The sequence below is a fragment of the Mustela putorius genome, unplaced genomic scaffold (genome assembly GCF_011764305.1).
Source record: "Mustela putorius furo isolate JIRA1106 unplaced genomic scaffold, ASM1176430v1.1 tig00000545_pilon_pilon_pilon, whole genome shotgun sequence".
In the NCBI taxonomy this organism is placed as follows: domain Eukaryota; kingdom Metazoa; phylum Chordata; class Mammalia; order Carnivora; family Mustelidae; genus Mustela; species Mustela putorius.
The window spans coordinates 28657-49457 of NW_025421410.1; the positions used below are offsets into that span (position 1 = coordinate 28657).

Consider the following 20801-nt stretch of genomic DNA (forward strand, 5'->3'; position numbering starts at 1 on the left):
TGCTGAGCTGGTCGCACACCCTGGTGCTCAAGGGTCCCACTGAGCTGTTTCCTGGATGACCAGGCCCAGGACAGAGGCTCTAGAAGTGGGACCATGGTCTCTTCTCCTGTCTGATCCTGCTGCTCCAGCCGCACAGCGATGGACCTACTCCGCACATCATGGTCACAGACCACCCTTGGACCTTCCCTCAACCTGCTTGGGGCCTCCTCCATTCCTGCCAGGGCTTGGGGGCTTGGCATGATTGCTGTCAAGTGCTGGGGTTTATATAGTTGTGCTCACTGTGGAACCCTGTCCCCACACTGACAGCCTAGGAGAATTTGGACACGTCATTTGATCTCTCCTGTCACATTCATCTCTTCTCTAGGCTAGGACATTTATGGGCTGTAGTAACACTCAAGTATGATTCCAGTGTCTATGATCAGCCCAGGCATAGGGTAGTAACTTTATTGCTCAGTTGTCTGTCACACTCATGCCTAGCACAACCCAGGCCCATGGAAATCATCTCCATGCTGGCTGGTTTGGCTCACGGGTCAACTGAGGGACTTGGGAGGATGGCAGTAAACCCATCATCATTGCTCCACTGTTGCCATTTCACAGAACAATCAGGTTGTTGGAGGTGAGAGGAGAAGGGAAAGAAGAAATTCATGATTCAGGGAAGGATGAGGGAGCATAGCAGGAGGGAGCAGAGGAATTCAGGAAATAATGGGGACAGAAAGTCATGGGCAACACCTTGGCTGCCTCTTGAAAGAATGGGATGACAGGCATTGGTTGCAGGTCCCAGTTATGAAATGTAAGAGCTGGAAAAGGCCCAGAGACCCTGGACACCTTCGTTATCAGTGGGTTAAAGGGATCATGGTTCTGGAGCTGGTGAGGTGGGGGGACTGTAGCACTGAGGATAGAAATTGAGTTTTGGGGTCAGGGACATGATCCTAGGAGCAGTGGCCTGAGTCCTCTTTCTCCCCTTTCCCTTCCCAAAGGAAGGCCATGTCTCTTACCATTGCTCTGCACAGAGAAGCCTATTTTGCAGACTGGGAAGACTCAGAACACTAGATCCACAATCCGTGTGCCATTATTTCATCTCTCATTCCTTTTTACTCTTTCTTTTCTTTCTTTTTCTTTTCTATTCTTTTTCTTTTTCTTTTTTATTTTTTATAAACATATATTTTTATCCCCAGGGGTACAGGTCTGTGAATCACCAGGTTTACACACTTCACAGCACTCATCAAAGCACATACCCTCCCCAATGTCCATAATCCCACCCCCTTCTCCCAAACCCCCTCCCCCCAGCAACCCTCAGTTTGTTTTGTGAGATTAAGAGTCACTTATGGTTTGTCTCCCTCTTTATTTTCTTTTGGTAATGAATTATTTTCTTTTGAGAGAGAGTGAGATCACGTGAGTTGGAGGGTGGGCGGAAGAGGGAGAGAGAATCCAAAGCAGACAGCATGCTGAGTGCAGAGCCTGACAGGGGACTCAACCCCAGGACCCTGAGACCATGGCCTAAGCTAAAATCTGGATTCAGACACTTAACCAACTGAAGAAACCAGGTACCCTTCCTCTCTCTTATTGATAAGCTACTTTTTGTAACTTTGCTTACTTTCCATTTTCGTGCTTTTTATGATTCTCATCCTGCAGGACCTGGGCTCATCCAGGAACTTGATGTTCTTGGATCTTCAAATTTATGGTCTCTCTCTTCAGCCCTGCTCAACAACTTCCTCAGCATTTTCCTGGTTTCTGGTTCCCAGTCTGCATGAAAAAGCGAGCACACAAATGGGCCGTAGGCAGACCGTACATGAAAATAGGTTTCTGTCCACAACCAATCCAGGACCCAATCCTTGGTGTCAGCAGAGAAAGCAGGCTTACTATGTATGTCAGACTTGGAAGGAGATTGGCTGCTGTACGTAGCAAATGGCCAGGGTTCTGCACCAGGTCCTTCTTAACAGTGGGCCTCAAATGGCCATAATTCTATCTGAGAGCTTCCCTAACTCTTGTCCCCACTCCCCACAAAGAACCAATTTACCATAAAACAACCAAGTATGCACCTCTAACAACCACAGAGGATGCCTCCCTTCCAGAAACCTCACTAGACCCTCTTTGTGCCAATAACCTCCCATCAGGGCATAGCTGAAGCCTTCCCTTTTTCCCAATAGCATGAGTTCTCACTCTTCTGCTGGATGTTGAGTCTCTGCCAAGTGCACATAATGGTGGCTTGACTCCCTTGCTCTAGCAAGCTCTGGGTGTTCTTTGCCTGTTGTCATTTGATTGACCTTTCTTTACTGGGCAGGTCATCCCAGAGTTCCCGCCTAGACCCTGTCTAGAGGCCTGTTGCTTCAAAACCACAGCTTTCAAGCCTGTGTGGTGCCCACCAGGCCCCTTGGCCTTGCTGCATGCAGCTTCTCAACACCTCTTCTGTGTTTCTGACTGCGGGATGTGCCATGCAGCTCTGGACCCCATGGGAAATCCCTCTGGGCAATTCAGATTTCATCAAATGAAAGGAATAACCAATACCAGAATTTCCAACTCCTGGGTGAGCTCCAAAAAGAGGCCATGTTTGGTTACTCAGGCACACAATTTGGGGGAATTACTATTCATGCCCCAAACTAGAGCAATGTTCCCTTTGGTGAAAACTGCAAAAATAAGAAAGCCTATGAGTGAGCACTGAATCTGAAATTTGCTCTCTTGCAGTGAGTTCCTAGGCTGTTGATACTCAGGCTGGCACCTGGGGCTTGTTTTGGGGACCCATTTGTTTGCCTCCTTGGTGGATTCATACCATTCCTTTTTGTCCCCTTAGACTGTCCTTTTGGTTACAATGTTGTGTTGTGCTATGCAAACTGTTGTGAGTTATAAGAAGAAGAATCTGAGCATAGAACCATGCATAGGCTCTAGTGAATCTTGTCTGAGCCAGCCTCACAGACAAGGAGACTAATGATCTCAGCAGACTGTCATCCACCGGTATGAACTGAGATGAAGGTCCTCTATGAAACCAGTTAAAGTTCTCCCACTATGTCAATGTTGGATCCTGGGAGTACTCTCTCTGGTTTTCCACTGTCTAGAGAGTCCATATTGATGGACCTGTGTTCAGAGGTGGCCAACTGCCATTATGGGGGATCAAGGTATGAGATATACAAATGTTCTATTTCAACCAACCATCACCACTTCTTTGGGAATCCTCTAAACCTAAACTCTTTCTTCTCCCTAAAAAAAAAAAAATCTGCTTCTCATGTGTACTTTCATCACAATCTCAATTATTATTCCCCACAACTTCACCAATGATGACTTGGGTCTTTAAGGCCAACTCTGCACAACCTGATTTGAGCCAAATCGTTCATTTGAGAAGCAGGCATGTAACACACAAGATATTGGGTCAAGTCACCCATTTCATTCTTTTTTAATTTTATTTTTTTAAGATTTTATTTATTTATTTGACAGAGAGAGAGAGAGAGAGAGATCACAAGTAGGCAGAGAGGCAGGCAGAGAGAGAGGGAGGAAGCAGGCTCCCTCCTGAGCAGAGAGCCTGACGCAGGGCTCAATCCCAGGACACCGAGACCATGACCTGAGCTGAAGGTAGAGACTTTAACCCACTGAGCCACCCAGGTGCCCCTTCATTCTTTTTTCATTTTGTATCAGCAGATACAAAATAATTAAAATAATTTTAAAAAAAGTTAAAATAATTCTTCTCATTTTACTTAAATCCCTTGCTGCCATTCACCCAGAATGACCCCTTTACTCCTTTTGTATTATTATAATCATTATACTAATTATTATCCTTTTAAAGTCAGAACATACTCTATACCTCTTCTGTGTTTCTGACTGCGGGATGTGCCATCCAGCTCTGGTCCCCATGGAAAATCCCTCTGGGCAATTCAGATTTCATCAAATGAAAGGAATCCCCAATACCGGAATTTCCAACTCCTGGGTGAGCTCCAAAATGAGGCCACTTTTGGTTACTCAGGCACACAATTTGGGGGAATTACTATTCATGCCCCAAACAAGAGCAATGTTCCCTTTGGTGAAAACTGCAAAAATAAGAAAGCCTATAAGAAACCTATCTCTAGGGTGCCTGTGTGGCTCAGTGGGTTAAAGCCTCTGCCTTCAGCTCAGGTCATGATCCCAGGGTCCTGGGATTGAATCCCACATCGGGCTCTCTGCTCAGCATAATGCCTGCTTTCCTCTCTCTCTCTCTGCCTGCCTCTCTGTCTACTTGTGATCTCTTAAAAAAAATAAGAAACCTATCTCTACTTTTGGCAAAATTTACTGATAATACAATTTTTGTCCCAGATGGAATATGGATCAGTCTCAGCATATTGGTGGCATTTGACAGTTGTCCCATTGCCATAGATTTCTTGTTGGCAGGATGTGGTGGCATCTGTGTTAGTGTTTACACCTTTTGTGCTTGACCCCATAAAGGAGGGCAGGTAAAACAGGTTCTCAAATGTCTTAAAGAAGAAGCTGTTTGGCATTAAGGTTGATCTTCATGCCTTATGGGATTTGTTCTCTTGGCCTGGGTTGGGCAATAGGGCTTCCTGGTTTGGAAGCACCTTATACAGACTATCAACATATTCTTTGTTTTGTTTGTCTTCATAGTGGTCATAGTGCTGGTCCATTGTGTTCTAGCCAGTGTTAGTCTTACAAGCATCTATACAGATGTTCTCTCATCACATGCATGGTCAAGAAGACCTTCCAATACAGTTGCCCATGAAGATGACTAGACCATGTCCAGCAGTGAAGTGTGGGATCTCTGGTCTTGTCTGAATAGGCCAACCTCTCCTAAGTGAGATAAGGACCAAAATGGGGGATAGACACATGGAAGACCCCAAAGAAAGTGCCCTGAATATATATAAAAATAGGACTGTGGCCTGTTATGTGTTGCCCAGGAAACCAACCCATTATCTACAGTTTTCATCTTTTAAGACATCAGACCACTATCTGGGGCATCCAGTCCAGAAAGCTAACAAATAACCTCTGTAGCAATTGGCCCCAAAGGACCAGCACATGATTTGTAACAGACTGAGCCTGGTTTTTCTCCATTTTTGCACCTGAGGCCCAGCATATACAATAGCCCTGACAAAGACATGGGATGTCCTGCTGCTAGATTCCTGACTTCAGCTTCCTTATGCCAAGAGGCTTTAATCAGGCATCCCTGAAGACTTTCCTTCTGGGAAAGACAATGTTTCTGCACTCTTCTCCTGCTTTTGAATCTCTGCCCAAATGCAGTGATAGTGGCTGACTCCCTTGCTCTAGCAAGTTCTGAATAAATCCCCTTTACTTGTTATCATATGGTTGGTCTTCGTTTTTATGCACAGCACCACTGAATAGTGTCAAGAAACCCTGAATGATCCAGGCAGGGAGCCGGGCTGAGTCAGGTGTACTAGGCCCACCCTGCTAGAAAGAAATCCTGTAAAGTCAGGTTCTGGCCCATGTACTCCCCCACACTGCTATTTTCCTGTTTTGGGTGACTCTGGACATGCACAATTTGCCCATCAATTTCCACTCTCGAGATTGCTCCAGCAGGGGTCTGGTTCTAGAGGTTCTTTTGTCTTTGTCTTCAGCTTTGGAAATATGAAGACTGAGGCATGAGACAACTGTGTGGAATTGCTGAGTAATATTCTGGATGTCTGGGGCATGGTGTGGGCAAAATTTTAGATTTGAAGTGGGGCCATGCTAGGTCAGAAAGTTTGGAACTGATGAGCATAGAGTTTTCCTGAGTGAAAGAGAAAATAGGAAAATATGTCTGGTGATCCTTGGTTTGTGTCCTGGGGAGGGGGTCTGCAGGTTCTGGGTATAAAGGGGGCCCTCTAAGAGGAGACAGGACATTGTCCCCTGCCCCTATAGGAACTAGTAAGGGAGAAAAGTCTGTAGAGCCTGGATCTGGGGAGACTCTTTGGAAGGAAGGAGTAGGGAAGTTGCCCACTCAAGCCAGTGTTCAGACCCCCTGTTCACTCTGAGGCCATAGTCCAGGTTATTTGCACACTTTCTCAGATCAACCTATGAGACACTGAAGGTCACAGGTTTAATTTATTAAGCCACCAAAGCACCAATGCAGATGGCCACTTTCACAGTTTATTCACAGTAACTGCTCCGGCATCCTGCAGAGGCCATCTGGCATCCTGCAGAGGCATCCTGTGACAGTTGGTTTGGAATATTCCGTATTCTGAGTCAGTTAGCAGTTGAGCAGACCACTCAATGGTCACTAAGCATAGCCAACTGGTCCCTGGGAAGGCTCCAGCTCCACGTGACACAGCTGGTAATGTGCATGCTGGGGGAGGATGGCCACAGTGGGTCTTCCACTGGCACTCCAGGGGGTTTCCCTTGGGGTTAACTGCCTTGTGTTTTGGGTTATGGATTAACACCTAGAGGTGGGAGGCTGAGTTAGCATCTGGTCTTTTCTGTTGGCTCAGGCACCTCCTCCAGCAGGAGCGTCCAAGAAAGAGACTTGGTTCTGGGCGACAGGGCATGATATCTGGTGCCCTGGGCAGGTCTTCGGTGTTCAGGGATCTCTCTCCCCAGGGAAACAACTGTATTCCTCTCCTGGACCCCATCCTCATCTGTATGGTAACTCCTGGCATGTCAGTTCATCTCTGTACATTTCAGGGCCTCCCACTGTAGAATAAATGAAACAAGATGGGATTGGGAGGGAGACAAACCATAAGTGACTCTTAATCTCACAAAACAAACTGAGGATTGCTGGGAGGAGGGGGGTTGTGAGAAGGGGGGTGGGGTTATGGACATTGGGGAGGGTATGTGCTATGGTGAGTGCTGTGAAGTGTGTAAACCAGGTGATTAACAGACCTGTACCCCTGGGGATAAAAATATATGTTTATATAAAAAAAGAATAAGGCTTACAGCCTCTGCCCTGCCCTCACCCACCTCACTAGGGCCGACCTGGGAATTACAGGAGATGGTCACATGTATTGTATTGTCCATGAGCTGTGAAACATCATTCCCATGTAAAAGCTAAGAGGGAGCTTCCTTCTTCCCTGCTGTGGAGCCATCCAAATCCCCTCTCTGGATTCAACCACTACCAAGTGTCTATTTCCTTCTTGCAGTCACTCAGGGATTGAACACTTAGGGCAATTAGGAAACACCAGTCATCTGTTTTTTTTTTTTTTTTTTTGGTAATAAGGCTTTCTTGTATTTAATTATGTTTAGGCTCTTAACATAATAGTAAAAAAGTAGGCCATATTCACATTTGAACATTTCAGAACAGGGAATTACACAGAGTGTTTTTGTCACTTTCTCAGGCACTTGTGGCTTCTAAATGGAGTTTGAACCCAGGCCATCAGTCATGGATAGTGCCCTTTGCTGCATTTCTCTAATGCCTTAGTGAAATAAAAGTATTTGATCACAGGATCTGTCTATAGGGTGTTCTAAGCGTATAGCCAACCACAAGAACTCCAGAAGTCCTACTTGGATTCAGGAGGCTCTACTGAGCGGGCAGCAGGTGGATAATGGGATGAAAGGATTGAATTAGGAATAGATGATCACCCGTTTCCCTGTGTTCTTCTGCCAGCAAGTTGTCCACAGTTCTCTCTATTGTGATGCATTTCCTGGGATCTTGCTTCAAGGATTAAGAAGAAATGTTCACATAAGGTGAAGAATATCAACTGGTCCTAAGCAGTGATTCAGGAAACTCTACCTCTGGCCACACAACAGAGGGCACCCTATAGATGACCCACTTGAAGGTACTGTGGAAATGGACTCATTAGGTTCATTCAAGAATAATGATTCTATTTTATTCCCTGGCCTATCTTTAAGAGAAAACCATAAAAATGTTAAGCCACATTCTTCTCTTGTGTATGCAAAGATAAATGAGCAAGCCATTCAGTATTGCTGTAGCTCTAGAATACAGGTACTTTTCAAACTCAAGAATGGGTTTCCTTTTAACAGTAAACAACATCTTTAGTTAACATATAGACTTTTAGCTGATTTTTGAACATTGGCTGAAACAGATCTTTGACTGAAAAAGTGTTTTCAGATTTTAAAAATTTAATAGGTATTATTTATAACAGGAGGTTTAGATGAATGTAAGAGTTGAACAGATAATATAGAAAGCTCCCATAACCCATGCCCCCTGATTCATCCATTAAGGACATCTTACATGAATGTGGTCCATTTGTTATAATTTGCAAAACAATATCAATACACTTCTATTAACTAGAAGTCCACGGTTTACATTAAAATTCACTCTTTGTGCTTTGACATTCTGGGGGTTGTGACAAATGTATAGTGTCGTGTATCACCATGCCAGGATTCTTTTTTTTTTTTTTACTTTGATAGATTTATTACAGACTGAAAAACAAAACCAATATAAAAAAGAGTTGAGTTAAATATTTGGCTATATCTGACCTACTTTTCCTACTAGGTTTCCTACTAGGTTTGTGAAATCAGTGAGAACATAACTGGTGACAAATGATGGCTGGTGATACAATTTATTGTCACAGATACCAATTAACACAGACATCAGTCTAATTCAATAGAAGTTTACCAAATGATTTGTCAAAAATCTATCATGACTCTACCTTCTTCCAAATTTTTGCTACTTATGGAACTTTGGAACATTAAAATTTTTGTGGATTTTCACTGGCGTGTTTCTTTTTTTTAAAATTTTTTTTATTTTTTATAAACATATATTTTTATCCCCAGGGGTACAGGTCTGTGAATCACCAGGTTTACACACTTCACAGCACTCACCAAAGCACATACCCTCCCCAATGTCCATAATCCCACCCCCTTCTCCCAAACCCTCTCCTACCAGCAACCCTCAGTTTGTTTTGCAAGATTAAGAGTCACTTATGGTTTGTCTCCCTCCCAATCCCATCTTGTTTCATTGATTCTTCTCCTACCCACTTAAGCCCCCATGTTGCATCACCACTTCCTCATATCAGGGAGATCATATGATAGTTGTCTTTCTCTGCTTGACTTATTTCACTAAGCATGATACGCTCTAGTTCTATCCATGTTGTCGCAAATGGCAAGATTTCATTTCTTTTGATGCCTGCATAGTATTCCATTGTGTATATATACCACATCTTCTTTTTTTTTTTTTTTTTTTTTTTTTTTTAAAGATTTTATTTATTTATTTGACAGAAATCACAAGTAGATGGAGAGGCAGGCAGAGAGAGAGAGAGAGGGAAGCAGGCTCCCTGCTGAGCAGAGAGCCCGATGCGGGCCTCGATCCCAGGACCCTGAGATCATGACCTGAGCCGAAGGCAGCGGCTTAACCCACTGAGCCACCCAGGCGCCCTATACCACATCTTCTTGATCCATTCATCTGTTGATGGACATCTAGGTTCTTTCCATAGTTTGGCTATTGTGGACATTGCTGCTATAAACATTCGGGTGCACGTGCCCCTTTGGATCACTACGTTTGTATCTTTAGGGTAAATACCCAATAGTGCAATTGCTGGGTCATAGGGCAGTTCTATTTTCAACATTTTGAGGAACCTCCATGCTGTTTTCCAGAGTGGCTGCACCAGCTTGCATTCCCACCAACAGTATAGGAGGGTTCCCCTTTCTCCGCATCCTCGCCAGCATCTGTCATTTCCTGACTTGTTGATTTTAGCCATTCTGACTGGTGTGAGGTGATATCTCATTGTGGTTTTGATTTGTATTTCCCTGATGCCGAGTGATATGGAGCACTTTTTCATGTGTCTGTTGGCCATCTGGATGTCTTCTTTGCAGAAATGTCTGTTCATGTCCTCTGCCCATTTCTTGATTGGATTATTTGTTCTTTGGGTGTTGAGTTTGCTAAGTTCTTTATAGATTCTGGACACTAGTCCTTTATCTGATAGGTCGTTTGCAAATATCTTCTCCCATTCTGTCAGTTGTCTTTTGATTTTGTTAACTGTTTCCTTTGCTGTGCAAAAGCTTTTGATCTTGATGAAATCCCAATAGTTCATTTTTTCCCTTGCTTCCCTTGCCTTTGGCGTTGTTCCTAGGAAGATGTTGCTGCGGCTGAGGTTGAAGAGGTTCCATGCCAGGATTCTACAGAAATCCATACATCAGTGCTCCTGGCAGCACTATTCACATTAGTCAAAAAGTGGAATCAACCCTCAAGTCCCTCCAATGATGAATGGATCAATCACAATGTGTTATATACACACAATAAAGTACTATTCACCTATAAAAAAGAATTTGAAATATGCCCAACATGTATGGACCTTGAAGAAATATCATCCTCTATGAGATCAATCTAGCACAGAAATACCAATATTGTATGATTCCACTAATATAATGTCTTTAGAATAGGCAAACTCATAAAGACAGAGGTTATTAAGAGCCAGAAGCAGTGGGGAAGATGGAGTTATCTCTTCCTGGGAATGGAGGTTATGTTGGATAGGATGAGAGAGTTTTAGGTATAGATAGTAGTGATGAATATACATGTGTAAAGATAATTAAAACCACTGAATTGTATACAGACAAATGATTAAAAGGATGAATGTTCTATATTCTTCATCACAGTAAAAAAGTTAAAAATCCAATAGACTAGTGATGAATACAGTAGCTGTGTATAAAAAGCATGGAGGCTGAAAAGGTCTTATAACATTTGAATAAGTGTAATTTTGCTGTGCTTTAAAATGGGTAGGAATCATGGGACTCCATCATTGAAACAACATACATTTTAATGTTTGCCTTTTTTAGATAGACCATTTCACATGGATTAAGTTCCCCTTAGCTAGAAAGACAAAGCCTCTATTTCTCATTTCCTTCCTGCTCCTTCTCTTGGCCTGCCTTCAACCACTGAGGAAGATGCTCCAGCAGCTGCTCAGTCCTTGCTGGTTAACCAACGATATGCATACGTTCCTGCCCCATGTCCACACCAAGCAAATCTCCCTGAGTAATAAGTGAGCAGCACTTCCAATGTCCTGACAGCTTCTCTGTGTCCTAGCTCCGTCCAATGGCCTTTTGGAGAACCTTCTTGGAGACACAATGGAGAAAGTGGTCCCATCTACCACCAAGGGAAGCAAGCCTGTCTTTGAGATAGAAACCTTGCTTCCTTTCTTTCTTCAAAAGAAAATGAAACAATGTGCGTTATAGATGACATCCACAATTTCCTTGTTGGGCGTGGGGAGAATGTTGAGTCTATTATCAACTTATACCTGATTTCAAAGGATATGTGTTGTCTTAATGTTACAGTTAACTCAGGAAAGGTGTCCAATTAATAGGGGACATTTGTGGTCAATTAAATAAGATCAAGATATACACCGATCTATTTCACAAAATTGGTAATTGGGGATATATTTAAGGGATGTGATCATAACTTGGCAACAAATACTTTACGTTAATCCTTTTTCATGTGCTGATGCATGTACCATTTGCTGCCCATCATGACCCCTGGAGCCATACTACGAGCCCCTGGATGGAAACCTGGATAGATTTTTTTTTAAAGATTTTATTTATTTATTTGACACACACACACACACACACACACAGAGCTCACAAGTAGGGAGAGAGGCAGGCAGAGAGAGAGAGGAGTGGAATAAGATTCCCCACCAAGCAGAGAGACCAATGTGGGGCTCGATTCCAGGACCCTGATCATGATCCAGGCCAAGGGCAGAGGCTTAACCCACTGAACTACCCAGGTGCCCCAGATTTTTTTTTTTAAATTTTTTTGATTATATTCATTTAGCCACTGTATAGGAGTACATTATTAGTTTTTGATGTAGTGCTCAATGATCTATTCTTTATATATATATATAACACCCAATCTCAGCATATGCCCTCCTCAATACCCATCACCCTGTTACCCCTTCCCCCTACACTTCTCCCCTCTGAAACCCTCAGGTTGGTTCTTGGGGTCCATAGTCTCTCATGGTTCATCTCCCTCTCATCTCCCCTTTCAGATTTCCCTCCCTTCCCCTATGGCACTTCATGCTATTGCTTATGTTCCACAGATGAGTGTAACCATATGATAATTGTCTTTCTCTGCTTGACTCTTCTTTCCTTAACATATTCCCCTCCAGTTCCATCCATGTCAGTGCAAATGGTGGGTTTTCATTGTTTCTGATGGCTGAATAATATTCCATTTTATATATGGACCACATCTTCTTTGTTTTTTTTTTTAATTTTTTAATTAATTTTCAGCATAACAGTATCCAACCAGTTAGAATGGCCAAAATTAGCAAGACAGAAAACAAGTGTTGGAGAGGAAGTGGAGAAAGGGGAACCCTCTTCCACTGTTGGTGGGAATACAAGTTGGTGCAGCCTCTTTGGAGAACAGTGTGGAGATTCCTCAAGAAATTAAAAATAGAGCTTCACTATGACCCTGCCATTGCACTACTGGGTATTTACCCCAAAGATATAGATGTCGTGAAAAGAAGGGCCATCTGTACCCCAATGTTTATAGCAGCAATGGCCACAGTTGCCAAACCATGGAAAGAACCAAGATGCCCTTCAAAGGACAAATGGATAAGAAAGATGTGGTCCATATACACTATGGAGTATTATGCCTCCATCAGAAAGGATGAATACCCAACTTTTGTAGCAACATGGGCGGGACTGGAAGAGATTATGCTGAGTGAAATAAGTCAAGCAGAGAGAGTCAATTATCATATGGTTTCACTTATGAGCATAACAAATAGCATGGAGGACATGGGGAGATGGAGAGGAGAAGGGAGTTGGGGGAAATTGGAAGGGGAGGTGAACCATGAGAGACTATGGACTCTGAAAAACAATCCGACGGTTTTGAACGGGCCTGGGTGGGAGGTCGGGGTACCAGGTGGCGGGTATTAGAGAGGGCAAGGGTTGCATGGAGCACTGGGTGTGGTGCAAAAACAATGAATACTGTTATGCTGAAAATAAATAAAAAATAAATTTAAAAAACATTTTAAAAAAAGAATGGGACCTCTATCTATTCTCAATATGTGTTTCTTTTCCTCTCTTCACCCTAAAGATGTGCTAGTGACTCTATTTGGGGGGCAGGCCACCTCCCCTCATGTCATTTCTTTTCAAAAACAGAGGGATAATGTGTGAGACCAGACTTCAACTTTGGAAAGGAAGTGTTTCCTCTCACGTGAGACCCTTGTCTGTGAAGAGCCACCTGTCTGGACAGCAGGAGTTGGCCGCTGTGCAGCTGCAGTGACTCTGAAAGGTCTATGATGACACCATCACCATGGCTGTCCTGTCCAACAGCCCCTCTTTGAGCTGAGTGAGTCATTGAGACACGTAGAGCTCTCAACATGGGAAACAAGATTGGATTGTGTGGCTGCTGTTGTGGTATGTTCTTCCAGATCTCCTGACTGCTGTTTGCTGCTAATCAGATAGTTCACTCTTCCTCCAACTATTCTCTCATTATTGAAAATTTTCTCTCTCCAACTTGTCATTCAGAGTTATACAAATGTTTTATAGTTTAGTTTTATCCCTTGATTTCTATTTTTGGTTATTCTACCAAGCTAGCTGCCTTGACTTTTGTCCTCCATTTTGAAAAATGTACTCCTTCCTTTGATATCCTGCACCCAACCCTTGACAAACTAGGTTTCCCTAGGGGAGAAAACACGGCAACATCTATTTTCATTTACGCTTTTTTAACGTCCAAAATTATACATTCCCATTCCTCCTTTCTGAAAGTGAGAGTGAACCCGGAAAGGTCGATATGAAGGATATTTATGATTGTTTTATCCATGTTTTACAATGTCTTCCTATACCATTTATCCCAAAATGGGTATGCATTTCAGGATTTGGGGGACATGTTGGTTTGTTCCTAGAAACAGGTGCCCCAAAGAGATCCAAAGAAGAGAAGAGTCTACATTTCACTTATGACCCCCAAGCAGATGTTTCCCATTCTTCTTTGGCTGTTATCCAAATGTACTTTTTCTAGGTGATATGCTGTCTAGGTCATATGCTATCCCCCATCCTTTTCAGTTCCCCAGAAGTAAGTATAGTGAAACTATAAGGACACTTTGTCCTCAGTTACACAATGAATAGCCAGTCTTTCAACATATGATGAAAGATGGCTAATTGGTTAATGAATTGTGTTAATGAGTGATTGATACCCAAGCACATAGATTGTTAGGAATGCACAAAGAACGATGGGAGGTGGAGACCATGAGTAGAGACAAACTTTACGTGTAAGTGGATAAACATGTACACTTGCCCATAGGATGGTAGCTCAAAAGCAGAGAGTCTTCATTAGAGTGGTTTTGATGGATCGTGTTTGTTAGTTCTCTTGACCTTTCCTCCAGATCTCTTTCCAACAGCTAAGCTATGGTTTTCTTCTGTGACAATGGCCTCAGGAACTCATATGTTGTTTGGAGGCACTTATGTTTGTGTGAGGAATACATAATGCAAGGTGGCATTGTTTCACATGCTTTAAAACACTAGACTTTGCAATAGTGACCCTGCCATCCTTTACCCTGGGATTCCTCTCATTTGGCCTGCTGACCATGAGTCAGGCAACTGGAACAATCTAGAGAATAATCATGATTATTTCTGACCAAGGGTCCCAGAGAGTGTATTCAGGGAATCAGCAATTGGTTGTTTTTTCCTTATTGACTTCTTGATGCCTCTAATCCATCCAAACGAAATTGTGTTAGGGTAAAACACTTGTATTTAGGCAAAGCAGCTGTACCACAAAGCAATGGTCTGGGAAGTCAAATGCCCAGATGTGATCCAGCTCTGGAAGTTGTGAAATTGTGAGATCTCAGACAAGATCCATACCCTCCAATGAGCCTCCCAGACCATGTGATGCATTAATTCAGTAATGCTCATCACACACATATTGGATGTTTTGTTTACTCTCCGTATTTCCCAGGTGGAGGAACGTAGGCATAGGGATGAATGTGACCAGGTTCATGGTCTCCTATGTAAAGGAGCCAGGAGGTGAACCTAGGCCTATAGTCCCAGGGTTCATGCTCTAACTACTGAACTGAACTGCACTGACTACTCAGACATGGATTCATTAGTGTCTGTGCATAGAGCTGTAGTAACAGTGTGTACGTCAGGAATTACCTGAGCCAAGGGAAATCCCAAGTGCTGTTTAGCATTATGAGGTCATCTCAGGGGTCACATAGACCACCAAAGCTCCTGAGCTCCACAAGTACAGACCTTGCCATAGTCTTTACTAGGAAAGGGACATAGAAAGCCTGGTTAGTTCAAAGATATTGAGGGTTTGGAGGCACCATTTAGGACAACCCAGTCAAACTCTGTTTCACTGCTGGGCTACACCTCAGTCCAGTCAGAACTGAGGAGACCCTTTCATCGTATTTGATGGCATTTTCAGTATGAGTAAGACCTAGTAATGCAGAAATCCTGTGAGCCCAGGGACACTCCTTGGACAATAAAATGGACTCAGAGAACCGGTTCATGATTAGCCTTCTCTCCACTGCCCTCATTGCGATTGCCTTGTAGAGCTGAGATAGAGAGTGGTCAGTGTCATGGCATGGTCCCTTTTCAGGGCATGGTACAAATAGAATAAGAATAGGGATCATAATGGGTGGTTCCTGGCTGACTCAGTCAGGGGAGCATTTGACTCTTGATCTCAGGGTCATGAGTTCAGTCCCCATGTTGGGCATGGAGCATACTAAAAAAAAGAAAGAAGAATTGGGGACCTAGTGTAGTATATTGGATAACATTCTCCCCCATAAGCCCTAAAAACATGCTTGAATGCCGTGAATTACACACTTTAGGGACACTGACCAATAAGAACTCAAATGCTCGTAACAGCCTGGTGTCCATTGTCTCTGTTTTGACAGGCTTGTCCAGCAGGGTCAGGGAGTGTCCATGCTCCAGTGGGGACCTTGCCTTCTTAAAGAGCTCTCCCATTGTTGGCTAGTAAGTGCAAGCATGGAGAGAGTCCATGCTCAATGAATATATACACCTGGCATCACACAGCAAGACCAGAAGGAAATCAACATAGAACTAAGAGGGTGCTTGGTTTTCAATGATAGGACTTCATTATTTACATATTGTCAACAACTGATGAGATTCCTCACCAAGGACCAAGCAATTTGGTTGCTTCCTAACCACGCAACAGAATGTCGTGCCTAGATTTGAATCTAGTCTCTCAATGAACGGTCACCGATTCTCAGGTGCCAACGAGTATAGAGCAGAGGAGAGATAAATGCAAAAACAGGTCTGGGTGATCCTCATGGAGTGTCATGAGAGGGGGAGCTTCGCGGGGCTTGGGTTTAGAAGGGTCCCTCCCTATGGGTCCTTTGTATATTCCCGGTTTTTGAAAGAAGATTTTACTTGAGGGGGAGAGAGAGGGAACGGTCATTGGATATGAGGAAAGTGGGGAGGAGAAGAGGGACAAGTAGGCACCAAGCTGAGTGCAGAAGCAGGGGATGGGCTCGATCCCTGGACTCCAAGATCACGACATGACCCGACGTGAGACACTTAACCCACTGAGCCACACAGGTGCCCCAGGGGGTTCCCCTGAAAGGAGGTGGGACATGGTCCCCTGCCACTTCAGGGTGTAGAGAAGAATGAGGAGTCTATAGAGACTGGGCCTGGGGGAGGGAGGAAGGAACAGGGAAGGTGCCCACTGAGAGCCTGTGCAGCCCCTTTTCACTCTGTGCCAGCCAGCCCTTTGTCCAGGCTGTTTGGAGACTTACTCAAATCAATAACCAAGGAGACACTGAAGGTCCCTGTCTTGATTTATTCAACCACCAAAGCACTAAGCCAGGTTGCCATTTTACCAGTTAACTGGCAGGAATGGCTCAGGGATGCTGAGTCCTTAGAAGGGAAGCAGATTCTTTGTAGAGCCATCATGGGAGAGTTGGTTTGGAATGACCTGGCTTCTGCATGAGCTTGGGATCCCAGCAGACCACTGGTCCCTGAGGGTGGTCCACTGGTCACGGGGAAGGCTCCACATGAGAGAGCTAGGAGTATGAATGCTGTGGGTGGATGGCCCTTGGATTCCTCTGGCCCTTCAGAGGGGTTTCTCACGGGGCCATCTGCGTTGTGTTCCAGTTGGGGATTGAAACTCAGTGGTGGGGGGCTGAGTTAGGATTTGGACTGTTCCGTTGGCTCAGGCACCTCCTCCAGGGCATCAAGTGTCTCCCACACTCCCACTTGGGGCAGGAGGATTTGAGAATGGGACTAAACTGAGGAAGCCCTGGTTCAGGACTGCAGGGCATGATCTCAGGTGCCCTGGGCAGATCTCAGGTATTGAGGGATCTCTCTCCCCAAGGATTCAACTCCATTCCTGTCCCAGATTTCCCACTCCTCAGTATAGTCACTCTTGGCAAGTCACCAACCCCACACTCTCAATGACAGTGTCCTTCTGTCTTTCTCTATAGTCTCATACAGTGTCTGCTAGAGCTTTCCCCCATCTTTTCCTGTGGTAGTAAAGGACACTTAAGCTAAACTTAACCTACATTCCAACATTTTACTGATTTTCAAGCCTGGAATACAGGGTTCTTATTCCCAGGCCCCATGTTGCAAGGTCCATTTCCAGACTCATTTCTTCTGTACCTTTGAAACTTTGTTCTATCATCAATATCCCCCTATTTGCTCCTCCTCCAAGCCCCTATTCTATTCTCTGCTTCTACGTATTGGACTATTGGAGGTGCCCCATATAAGTGACATGATGCCATATTTGTCTAACTGGGTCTGGTTTATTTCACTTAAGATGATGTCCTCCAGGGCCATCCAGGTTGTCACAAATGTTGACATTTCCTTCCTTTGCAGGTGAGAAATTCACCCAGCTATGGGCCTGAAGATGGAAACATCATATAAAAATATGATGGATCCCATGAAGGTACCATGGGAATTCATTCATGAATCGGATTCAAGAATAATTACTGTAGGAGCACCTATGTGGTGTCCAAATCTTGATTTTGGCTCAGGTTATGATGCCAGGGACCGGAGCTCGGCCCCATGTGTGGCTCCGTGGTGGGTATGGAGCTGTTTAAGCTTCTCTCTCCAATTCCCATGCCCTTCCCCTGCTCACACTCTCACTTTGTTGCTAGAAAAAAAAAAAAAGAAAGAAAAGAAAAAAAGAAGCTGTATCATTATACTAGCCTGTGAGTGTCCCATACTTCAGACAAAGATACCAAGCCATATTATTTTTGTGAACATTGAATTTCAGCTGGTCACTCATGAGTTTATAACCACAAGAATAAAGCTGCATTTGCAACTCGAGTTTGGTAACGTTAAATGGTAGGTATAGTGAAGCTAACATTTGGACATGAGTGTGTTGTTAAACACTAGCCAAAGAGATCTCTTCTTAATTTTTAATCAATAGACCTTAATACTTAGAGTAGGTTTAGAGTATCCTAACAAGTGAAGAGATAATCAAAAAAAGTTCCCTTATCCCCCTTATCCCACAGTGCACCTTTTCCACAAGTATCAAAACCTTCATCATTGTGGAACATTTGTCACAAATAACAAACCAGCCTAGAGATATTATTCACTGAATTCCACCATTGCTATTAAGGCCTGCTCTGTGTGGAGCAGTAGTATGGGTTTTGACAAATGGGTAAAGTCCTGTATCCACCATTTATAGGGTAGGTTCACTGCCATAAAAATCCTGTGTTTCACCTAGTAATGCCTTTGCACTTTCTCTAGGAATCAGAGCAACCACTGATGGTTTGTCATCGCTCTAGATTTCCTTTTTCCAGAATATGATAGAGTTGGAACTGTAAGCCATGTTGCTTTTCCACACTGACAGCTTTCCCCTCTATCTATACAGTTACCATTCATTGATATCTTTCTGTGACTTGACACCTGAATTATTTTTCTTTTCTTTTATTATTTTAGTTAGAGAAAGAGGGAAAGTGTGGGGGAGAGGCAGAGGAAGAAGGAGAGAGAAACTTCAGCAGGCTCCTCCTCAGCATGGAGCTTACCTGACACGGGGTTGAATTCCTGACCCCGAGATTCTGACCTGAGCCAAAATCAAGAGTTGGGTGTTTAACTGAGAGAGCCGACTACATGCCCCGAAGGTTCAGCTCTTTTTTTTACAGAATCCTATTTCATTGTATGGGGATATTGTTGGTTGTTTACCCATTCACCCTGTGAAGGACAACTTAGTTGCCTCTAGTTGTGGTGTTCCTAAAGAAAGCTGATAGAAGCACTCTTGGGCCGGTTTTCATAGGAACATAATTTTTCAGCTCAACTAGATAAATACCTAAGAGTGTGATGGCTGGATTAGACACAGCAAGGCTCTTATGCTTTGTTAGATTTGATAGAATTCACCAGTCCAGCCACCTGGGGCCGGCACCTCCTTTCTGGGAAACGTATGAACTGTTGATTCACTGTCTTTGATATATGCCAATTCAGATAATCTATTTCCTTTGCGTGGGTCTTCAGAGTTTCTGTTTTGGAAGGAATTGGCCTTTTTGCTTAAGCCATCCTAGTATTTTTCCATGTATTACTTTACTTTTTAAAATTTGATTTTATTTTTTTTTCAGTGTTCCAAGTGTTCATTGTTTATGCACCATACCCAGTGGTCCAGGCAATACTGCCCTCTTTAATACCCACCACCAGGCTCACCCATCCCCCTCACTTCTAAAACCCTGTTTGTATCTCAGAGTCCACAGTGTCTCATTGTTCATCTACCCCTCTGATTTTCCCCAATTCACTTTTCTTTTCCTTTTCCTAATGTCCTCCAAGTTATTCCTTATGCTCCACAAGTAAGGGAAACCATACGATAATTGACACTGCTTGACTTATTTTTCTCAGCATAATCTCCTCCAGTCCTGTCCATGTTGATATAAAAGTTGGGTATTCATCCTTTTTAAAACAATTTTTATTATTTTTTTTAATTTCTTTTCACTGTTCCAGAATTCATTGTTTATGCACCACACAAGTGCTCCATGAAATACGTGCCTTTCATAGTACCTACTACCAGGCTCACCCTGCCTCCCAACACAGCCCCTCCAAAACCCTCAGATTGCTTTTCAGAGACCATAGTCTCTCCTGGTTCATCTCGACTTGACTTGTTTCAGCAAAATCTGCTCCAGTCCTGTCCATGTGGATACAAAAGTTGGGTATTCATCTTTTCTGATGGAGGCATAATATTCCATTGTATATATGGACCATATCTCCTTTATCTATTTGTCTGTTGAAGAACGTCTTGGCTATTTCCACAGTTGAGCAACTGTGGCCATTGTTGCTATGAACGTTGGGGTACAGATGGCCCTTCTTTTCCCTACATCTCTATCTTTGGGAGTAAATACCCAATATTACTTTTGAATCCTTTCAACCTCCATATGATCTGTAGTGACGATGACTCTTGTGTCCCATGTTAATGTACGTCCTCTCTTATTCTTTCATTTTTCATCAGGCTACAGCTTTATTCATTTCACTGATATTTACAAGGAATGAGCTTGTGTCTTAGTTTAATGGGTTAGGTCTGAGAATTTCCCATGTTCCATTTCAATGGTATCTGCAATAATATTATTTTTTTCTCTTGCTCGCTTTCTATGATAGTACACTCTTGCCTTGTTTTCTAAGCAAGCCTAGGCATGTTACATCTCTCTGATTTTCTGACACACGACTTTCAGTCCTAACAGTTCCCCCAAGCCCTGCCTTTCCATAAATGTTGGTCAAGGTACATTTGCATCTAATTTGGTGAAAAATATTTTAAAGGTTCTCTTGAAATTTCTTCATTGACCACTGTGTTATTCAGAAGTGTATTTTTAAATCACAGCTCCTTGGGGATTCTCCCAAGATTTCTTCCTGTTGTTGATCTCTAGTTGAATTTCATAGAGGTCTGAGAGCAGCTGTTGTATTGAATCTACTCTTTGATTGTGTTGTGATGTGTTTTCCGGCCGAGAATGTGGTCTCCTGCTGAATGTTCCATGGGAGGTTGAGAAAATGGTGTGTTCTGCGAGAGAGTGTCTGCTCCAGGAAAGCTTGATCCC

General features: G+C 43.4%; 1 long non-coding RNA gene across 1 annotated transcript; it reads left to right on the plus strand.

Moving 5' to 3' along the window:
• The first annotated feature begins 6170 nt into the window (after positions 1-6170).
• LOC123392381 lies at positions 6171-15493 on the plus strand. Its single transcript, XR_006607104.1, has 3 exons — positions 6171-6241; positions 7508-7679; positions 12955-15493. It is a non-coding gene; the product is annotated as an uncharacterized LOC123392381 (long non-coding RNA).
• The last annotated feature ends 5308 nt before the right edge of the window (positions 15494-20801 follow it).